The sequence below is a fragment of the Cryptomeria japonica genome, chromosome 11 (assembly GCF_030272615.1).
Source record: "Cryptomeria japonica chromosome 11, Sugi_1.0, whole genome shotgun sequence".
Lineage (NCBI taxonomy): Eukaryota > Viridiplantae > Streptophyta > Pinopsida > Cupressales > Cupressaceae > Cryptomeria > Cryptomeria japonica.
Genome location: NC_081415.1, coordinates 412,389,147 through 412,397,244, shown reverse-complemented (window position 1 = coordinate 412,397,244; position 8,098 = coordinate 412,389,147). Strand labels below are relative to the sequence as shown.

The window sequence follows — 8,098 nt, the reverse complement described above, 5'->3', positions numbered from 1 at the left end:
ATTTTTCCTTTCCACCAATCCATTCTGTAATGGAGTTCTAGGTGCAGAAAGTTGTCTTCTGATTCTATTCTTCTCACAAAAGTTATTGAATTTACCAGATGTAAATTCACCACCTTGATATGATCTTAAGCATTTTATCTTCAATCCCGTCTCATTCTCAACCATAGCTTTGAAGATTCTAAATTTCTCAAGAGCTTCTGATTTTTCTTTTAAAAATGCAACCCACATCATTCTAGAGTAGTCATCAATAAGTAACATAAAATATCTATTGTGTGTGTGAAAAATTGGAATAAGTTTGTAAGATGCAAGACACAACACTTCAATTAAGTCATTACATGTATGGTTAGACAGATATAAGAATGAATATGAAAACCATAACAAATTGACTAATTGCCATCTAAAAGATGGGAGTATAAGATTGCTCTCAGATTTGTATAAGCAATACCAGTGACTAGATTACACCAAGATGAAGGATTAAGATTTAATCTACATGAGCATGAGATTAAGCTAAATGGATGCAATATTATGCTAGATGGATGAATAGTAAGCTATATGAATTCAAGCAATCATGAAAATATGCAAAAATAAATTAAACTAAGATGCAATAATCTCAAAAAGCAAACACAAAATCTTCAATGACTCCAGAGCAAAAACTGTATAATAACAATAAATCTCCAGGGTGTTTTGAATGAGAGAGGAAGGCTGAATTTATAGAGAATCACAAGAGAGATCCAGAAAAAGCACAATTTAGGATAATTGAAATAATTGAGAGATCAGATTCAGTTAACCTTGAGATAGATTCCAATTATAGTTTGATTGAAATGCATTCATATTATAAGTTTGATTTTGCATTGGAGATAAAATTCAATTAATTCCATGCGATTCTTTTGATTTATTCAAGAAAAGAGTCTTTTCAATTCAACTAAACTTCTTTTCTCAGAAGCTTTGAGTTCCAATTTTAGAGAATGAGTAATAATTCAATTAATTGCTTTTCTGATTTCAAGTTCTCAATTTAGAAGAAAGAAATAATATCTCAAGTTTGATTTCTCTTTCAATTCAATTATTTTATTTTATTTTTCAATTTAACTCTTGCTTTGCATATTGATTCCTCTTTTGTGATAAATTAATTCCTTTTTTATGATTAAATGGTAAATTTATTAATTGATTAAATATGCTAGGATATTTAATAAATTAAATAAGATAATAGATCAAAATGATTTTTTTGGAATGATTTATTTAATTAAATAAATATTTAATTAATATAGAATAATTCACTTGCCATGTGATATTTGATGATTGAAGAATTAATTAATTGTGTGCTCAATATTGATTTAATTGCCTTTGGTGAGGACCTTGGTGATGTTTGTTGAGACATGGACCAGCTAGGACTCGAACCTAGGACCTTCCAACACTGCTAGAGTGCTCTACCACTAAGCTACTGGCCCCTCTTGGACCAGTCCATCATCGGTCTGGGTGTGGCTTATTTCCAACACCAATACCCCCCTTAAGCCACACCTCTTGTGTGCTTGGGGCTCCTAGCCTGGACCTGGCTCTGATACCATGTTGAGACATGGACCAGCTAGGACTCAAACCTAGGACCTTCTAATGTTGCTAGAGTGCTCTACCACTAAGCTACTGGCCCCTCTTGGACCAGTCCATCATCGATCTGGGTGTCACTTATTTCCAACACCAACAATGTTGTCAAGATTAGGGGCCCATGTTTTAGATGACCAATTTTAGGGTATTACGTTTGCCCCTCTTTGAATTAATGTGCGAGCAACGCATTGGTTCAAAGAATATTTTTATGTCTAGGAGATACTAGTTCTAAACTTGATTGATCATGAACTAGATGAAGAGCGAGGTGTTTAGCTTGATTTGAAGTGATGAAGCTGAATAGAGTTGATTAAAGTGATACCAATCTCGAACTTGATTGTAGCTTGATTTGAAGCGATGAAGCTGAATAGAGTTGATTAAAGTGATACCGATCTCGAACTTGATTGAACAACGACCGATGAAGAGAAAAGATATTGAACTTGAACATGATTGATCAAGAAGCAGATCTTACTGATCTAGAACTTGATTGAACTAGATGCAGTGAGAGAAGATAAAATTGATCTTGAACTTGATAGATCAAGATATGATGAGTGAAGATAAACTGTCTAGCTTGATTTAATGCGATGAAACTAAACACCTGCTCAGAATAAGCATGTGATCAAAGATACTCATTAAATAGTTGATTGAGTTTAAACGAATAATCAGCTTGATGAAAAGAAATGAAACTGATTAACGTTAAGAGACTAATTCAGATGAAGGCAAATATCAGCTTGATTTGAAGAGATGAAACTGATATGCCCCTAGCGATTGATTCAATTCAGATGATCAAGAAATCTCAACTTGATATGAAGCGATGAAGCTGAGATGTCCCTTAGCGATAAAGAATTTGTTTCATTTTATTTAGTTGAAAATATTTTTGCTCGAATTTTGATGAAGATCTGAAAATTTTCTCGACCTCAAAGATGTGAGGTCATGAGGTCATGAGTATGCCCCCTCGAGAGCAAAATTGAAAGATAGCAAGGGTTCACGATTTTAAGAAATTATTGGTGAGAATAATGATTTGAGCACAAAAATTGAGTCAAAGGAATATTTGAAGATTTAGCAATTATTGATGAGAAATTGAGCACAAATTGGAGAGATACTGAGCATTTGACGAAAAGTGCTAAGTGGTCCAAATTGTATTGAAATTGACTAGGAGAATGATCTTAGATTTTGATTTCAATCCTGAAAATGGACTCAAGACAACCGATTTAAGAGCTCTTGATTTGATTTCATCATACTTGTGTCAATTGATTTATGAGATGTTTTGATATATGTATGCATATTTGTTCAATATGGATGTATGTAATGCAAATGAATATGAATGTTCATTTTTATTTCTTTTCATATGCAAATAAATGATGAAAATGAATAATGATTAATGCAACAAGAAATTATTTTTTCTATGCAATAAGATGAATGCAAATGAACGTATGAATCTATATAAAATGCTTATGTATGCAGCTAACATCTCAATACACAAGTACTCAATCGGAGAAATGATGAAAAATAAACCACTTAGCGTAGAAATGATGAAACTTCAAACTCTCATTCAGAAGATAAAGAGATCATTGTTATCATGCACAAATCACTCGAAATGTAGAAAATGCAGAATGAATGCAACTTAAACTAGTCACTAGATTTGGAATGCTTAATACTCATCACTAAGCGTTTACAAATATACCAGGAAGAATAGAGTTCCTTCCTTTTCATCTGCAATATTAGTTATCTTGTCCGCAATGACCCTTTTTTTGTTCATATCCTTGGATGGATTATGCATGGACACGGATTGCACATTTAAAGAAATTCCCTCAAAATAGACAAATAAATGATGATAACCTCCCTGTAGCTACAAATAAGCAAAGTTGAGGTATGTGTGGTGATTTCACCTTGATGTGAAGGCTCTTATCATAGACACCCAACTAATTAGATGTTTCCAAATCATCAAAATCATTCCTACAAGTAGAAAAAAAAGAAAATATTGTGCCCCCAATCCTTGCTCCTCTTAGTCAAAATAGACTTCCTTGAGTTACTCAGAGGGAATAATAATCGAAAACCAATATAAAAGACAACACACTAAGAAAATTTCATTCATATCTCAAACTATTTAGCGATTTTTTTTCAGTAATGTTGTTTTGCTTGTGTACTCAGTGATAAAACTCTTCAGTAGTTAGGAGATAGGTGAATGACTCAGATTGGACGATTGGGTATCACTGATAGAATGATGACTTGGTTGATACTACTTAGGACATGTAAAATGCTCAGTCGATTACCCTAAGACTAGGACATTGATCAGTTTCAAGCCATCAAGGTTCTAAAAGAACCAGAATATCACAAAAGCAACTAAAATATATGTACAAGTGAAAGCAAAGATGCATGAAAGTGGGAATGCCAATGTTGCATTGATAGATGGAGAGTTTGAGTATAAGAGGTGCCTATTTTCTAGGTTTTCACCTACTTGGCAAAGATACTTTTTTTTTTTTTTTTAGGACTTTTTATGATTTTTAGATTTTTTTAAGGATATTTTTCAACTATACAGGTTGCTGGAGCAGAGAAAAATTAAGTGAAGAACTTTTTCAAGTGGATGGTGTTAATCGATTCATGGAGTTGTTCTCCTTCCATTGTTGAGAGCTGATAGGCACAAGAGCCAAACACTGTAGTAACAATGTAGGGATCTAGCTAGTTGGGTTCAAACTTCCCTTTGTTATCTCGAAACTATTGATTTTTAGGATTTTCTCTCAGAACAAGGTCACCAACCTAAAATTCTCATTGTCAAACCTTCTTGTTATATCCTTAAGACATTCTCTTTTGATACACTCTCAGATCATCAAACACCACTTGTCGATGTTCATCTAGCAACTCGAGCTCTTGCAATCTAGATTTTTTGTAGTCTTCATCAGTAAGAAGACCTTGCAAAGAAACTCTCAAAGATGGTATTTCCACCTCAATAGGTAAGACTGCTTCGGACCCATACACCAAAGAAAAAGGTGTAGCCCTAGTAGGTGTTCTAATACTTGTTCTATAAGCCCATAGTGTAGGATTGAGCTACAGATGCCAATCCCTCCCAGATTTGATCACTCTTCTATGTAAGATAGTCAATAGGTTTTTGTTAGATGCTTTAGCTTGTCCATTTCCTTGAGGGTAATATATGGATGACCAGTGCTGTTTGATTTTGAATTTCTCATAGAGCTTGTCTAGATCTTTATTCTTGAATTGTCCTCCATTGTCAGTCATGATGGATGAAGGTATCCCATACCTACAGATGATATAGTTAAGGATGAATAGAGCTACTTGTTTACTAGTTACTTTGATGAGTGGAACCACTTCTATCCACTTAGTGAAATACTCAGTGGCAGTTATAATAAACTTGTGTCTATTGGATGATGTAGGATATATTTGACCAATGAGATCAAAGACCCATTGCTGAAAAGGCCAATGTGTAATGAAGAGTATGAGATCCCTTGCTAGAGCATGCATGAGATTCCCATGTATCTGACACTTTTGACAAGTTTTAGAAAAATTTATAGCGTCTTTCTCCATGTCTGGCCAATAGTAGCTAGCCCTTAATAGTTTCTGAGCTAAAGTAAGGCCATTCGAATGAGATCCACAAATACCTTAATGGACTTCCAATAATGCATGTTGGGACTCTTTAGTTTCTAGACACCTAAGAAAAGTACTATCCAAAGCTTTCCTAAATAGGTCATTAGCGATGATAACGTATCGAGAAGCATTTCGGATTAGGTTCCTTTTCTCATTACGGGTAAGATTTTCTGGGACAATTTGGTCTCATAGATAAGAGTAAATATGGATGTAGTGAGATGAGTCATGTCCAATAATAGAATAGACCATCTCAGACTCGGGAGAATCATAGGTAGGGTAATGTAACCCTTCCACTAGGAATTCAAAGTGAAAATTAGATTCTTATAACTCTAGTATAGATGCCAAGGAGGCCATAGCATCTATTGCTCTATTTGCAGATCTGGGAATCTATTGGAATGACACAAAAGTAAAATATTTCTTGAGATCATCCACCATTCTCTTATAAGGCATCAGTTTCTCATCTTGAGTCCGATATGTCATTGGTTTGACTGATGATTAGCTAAGAATCTTCATAGATGTGTAATTCCAAAACCTTCCATTTGATAGCCAGCTTGATCTCGTTTACCAAAGCTTCATACTTTGCAATGTTGTTTGTTCAAGGTAAAAGAATCTTCTAAGCCTTAAGGATTGAATACTTTTGAGGAGTAATAAAAAGTATTCCAATACCGGAACCATGTTGAGTGAAAGACCCGTCAAAGAACATCTTCCATGATTGTTGAGTAAGGTGCATTATTGAATCATCTAGAAATTCTATATGCAGTGGTTGAGTGTCTTCAAGTAGAGAATCAACAAGTTGATCTACAATTACCTATCCTTTGATGGATTTGCATTCTACACATTCAATATCAAACTCTGTAAGAACCATGACCTATTTATCCAATCTTCCTCTAAGTGTTTCTTTGTTGAGAAGATATTTGAGTGGATCAATCTTAGCTACTAGCTTGATGGAATGTGCTAACATGCAGTGTCTTAATTTTTGTGATGAAAAGACTAATTCCAAGCATGCTTTTTGTATTATAGTATAGTTCATTTCATAAGACACCAATGTTTTGCTGATGTAATATATAGCTCTCTCTCTTTTATTTTCATCTTGTTGTGCGAGAAGTACCCCCAATGATGAATCAGTGGCTAAAATGTATAGGATCAATGGCTTACCTTGAATTGGTGGCATCAATATTGGTGGATTAGATAAGTATTATTTAATTTGATGAATATGTTGTTCACATTCTTGATCCCAATTGTAGGTTACACCTTTCCTTAATACTTTTGTGAAGGGTTCAGCCTTATCTACTAGCTGAAAAATAAAGCGTCTGATTGATGAGAGATGTCCTTGTAAACTTCTCATTTGACTGATATTCTTTGGAGGTGGCATTTCCATTATAGCTTGGACCTTCTCAAGATCAACCTCAATCCCTTTCTTTGAAATGATATAACCAAGTGATTTCCCAGATGTCACTCCGAATGCACACTTCTTAGGATTTAGTCGGAGCTTGAATTTTTCCATTCTATCTAGTATAAGGCCTAGCTCTTGAATATGTGTGGATCTCTTCATAGTCTTCACTAAAGTGTCATCAACATAATCTTCCATATTTCATGAAAGATAGTAGTTACTTCTCTTTGGCAAGCTGCTCCTGCATTCTTTAGCCCAAATGGCATGACGTTCCAACAGAAGGTTCCCCATGCACAAGTAAAAGTTGTCTTTTCCTGATCTCCAGGAGCTATTTTGATCTGATTATAACCAAAGAATCCATCCATTAGTGAGTACATCTCATATCCAACAGTCATATGCACTATCATATCAATGTTAGGCAATGGAAAATCATCTTTTGGACATGCTTTATTGAGATCCCTGAAATCTATACAAACCCTAATAGATTTGTCTGCCTTTGATATAGGTACTATGTTTGAAATCCATTCTGTGTAGTCTATTGCTCTGATAAATCCAACTTTTAACAATTTTTATAGCTCAGCTTTGACTAGCAGCGCCACATGAGGGTGCATCTTGCAAAGTTTTTGCTTGACTGGTTTAACTCCTGGTGTAATAGAAAGATGGTGCATGATGAGATCAGGATCTAGACCTCGCATATCAGAGTATGTCCATACAAAGTTGATCTTCTTTTCTAGAAAGAGATTGCTGAAATCTTTTAACTCTTCTGCTGATAATGATTGAGCTAAATGGATGATATGTGGTGTCTCTTGACTCCCAATATTTACTGGCTGAGTTGGTTCAATCAATATAGAAGATCTTTCCTAGAAGTGACTTGGCAGTATATCAAGTATCTCACCTTTAGGTGCCTCAAAGAGGTTTTCACCCTTAGGTGCATCCTTTATTTTCTCTATTTTTGATTCTGACACCTTCACAATGTGGTTTTTGCCATCAGATCTTTTATTTTTCTTCTTTTGTTTTTTGCGACTAAGATACTTGATATTTGTTTCAGTCATGTTCTCACTATGTTTGCTGGTGGAAGAGTCCATTGGTTCAAATGCATTAAGGTAGTAGGCTAACATATAGTCATTGGCAAAGATAGGTACATTAATAGGTTGATTTTGGAGAGTATAGTCAATTAGTTCAAGATGTACCAAAGATAAAGTTTGGACAGATTCGAGAGAGTTCACAGTATTATCATCATAACTTCAGACCGATAAGTCGAGTCCTAGAAGACTACCTTGCATAAATGTCTCAAGACTAGGAACAATTACAACATGATCATTGAAGTACAAGTTAATATTTAGTTGACCAAATCCAATAGACCTAATCGTAGCACCATTTTCTATGCCAGACTAGACTAAATATCATGGTTCGACAATAACAAGATCAATAGACAGATTTTGGCATCCATGATAGAGGAGTCAAAGTTTGATGCTGAATAGGTGTTATCATCAATAGGATTGTTGTCAGAGTCAT

The 8,098-nt window shown here is 34.6% G+C and overlaps 1 non-coding gene across 1 annotated transcript; it reads right to left on the bottom strand.

Annotated features, from left to right (window-relative positions):
* Positions 1–1,374: 1,374 nt before the first annotated feature.
* On the bottom strand, positions 1,375–1,445 carry TRNAT-AGU (transfer RNA threonine (anticodon AGU)). The gene has a single exon. It is a non-coding gene; the product is annotated as a tRNA-Thr (tRNA).
* Between the last annotated feature and the right edge of the window lie 6,653 nt (positions 1,446–8,098).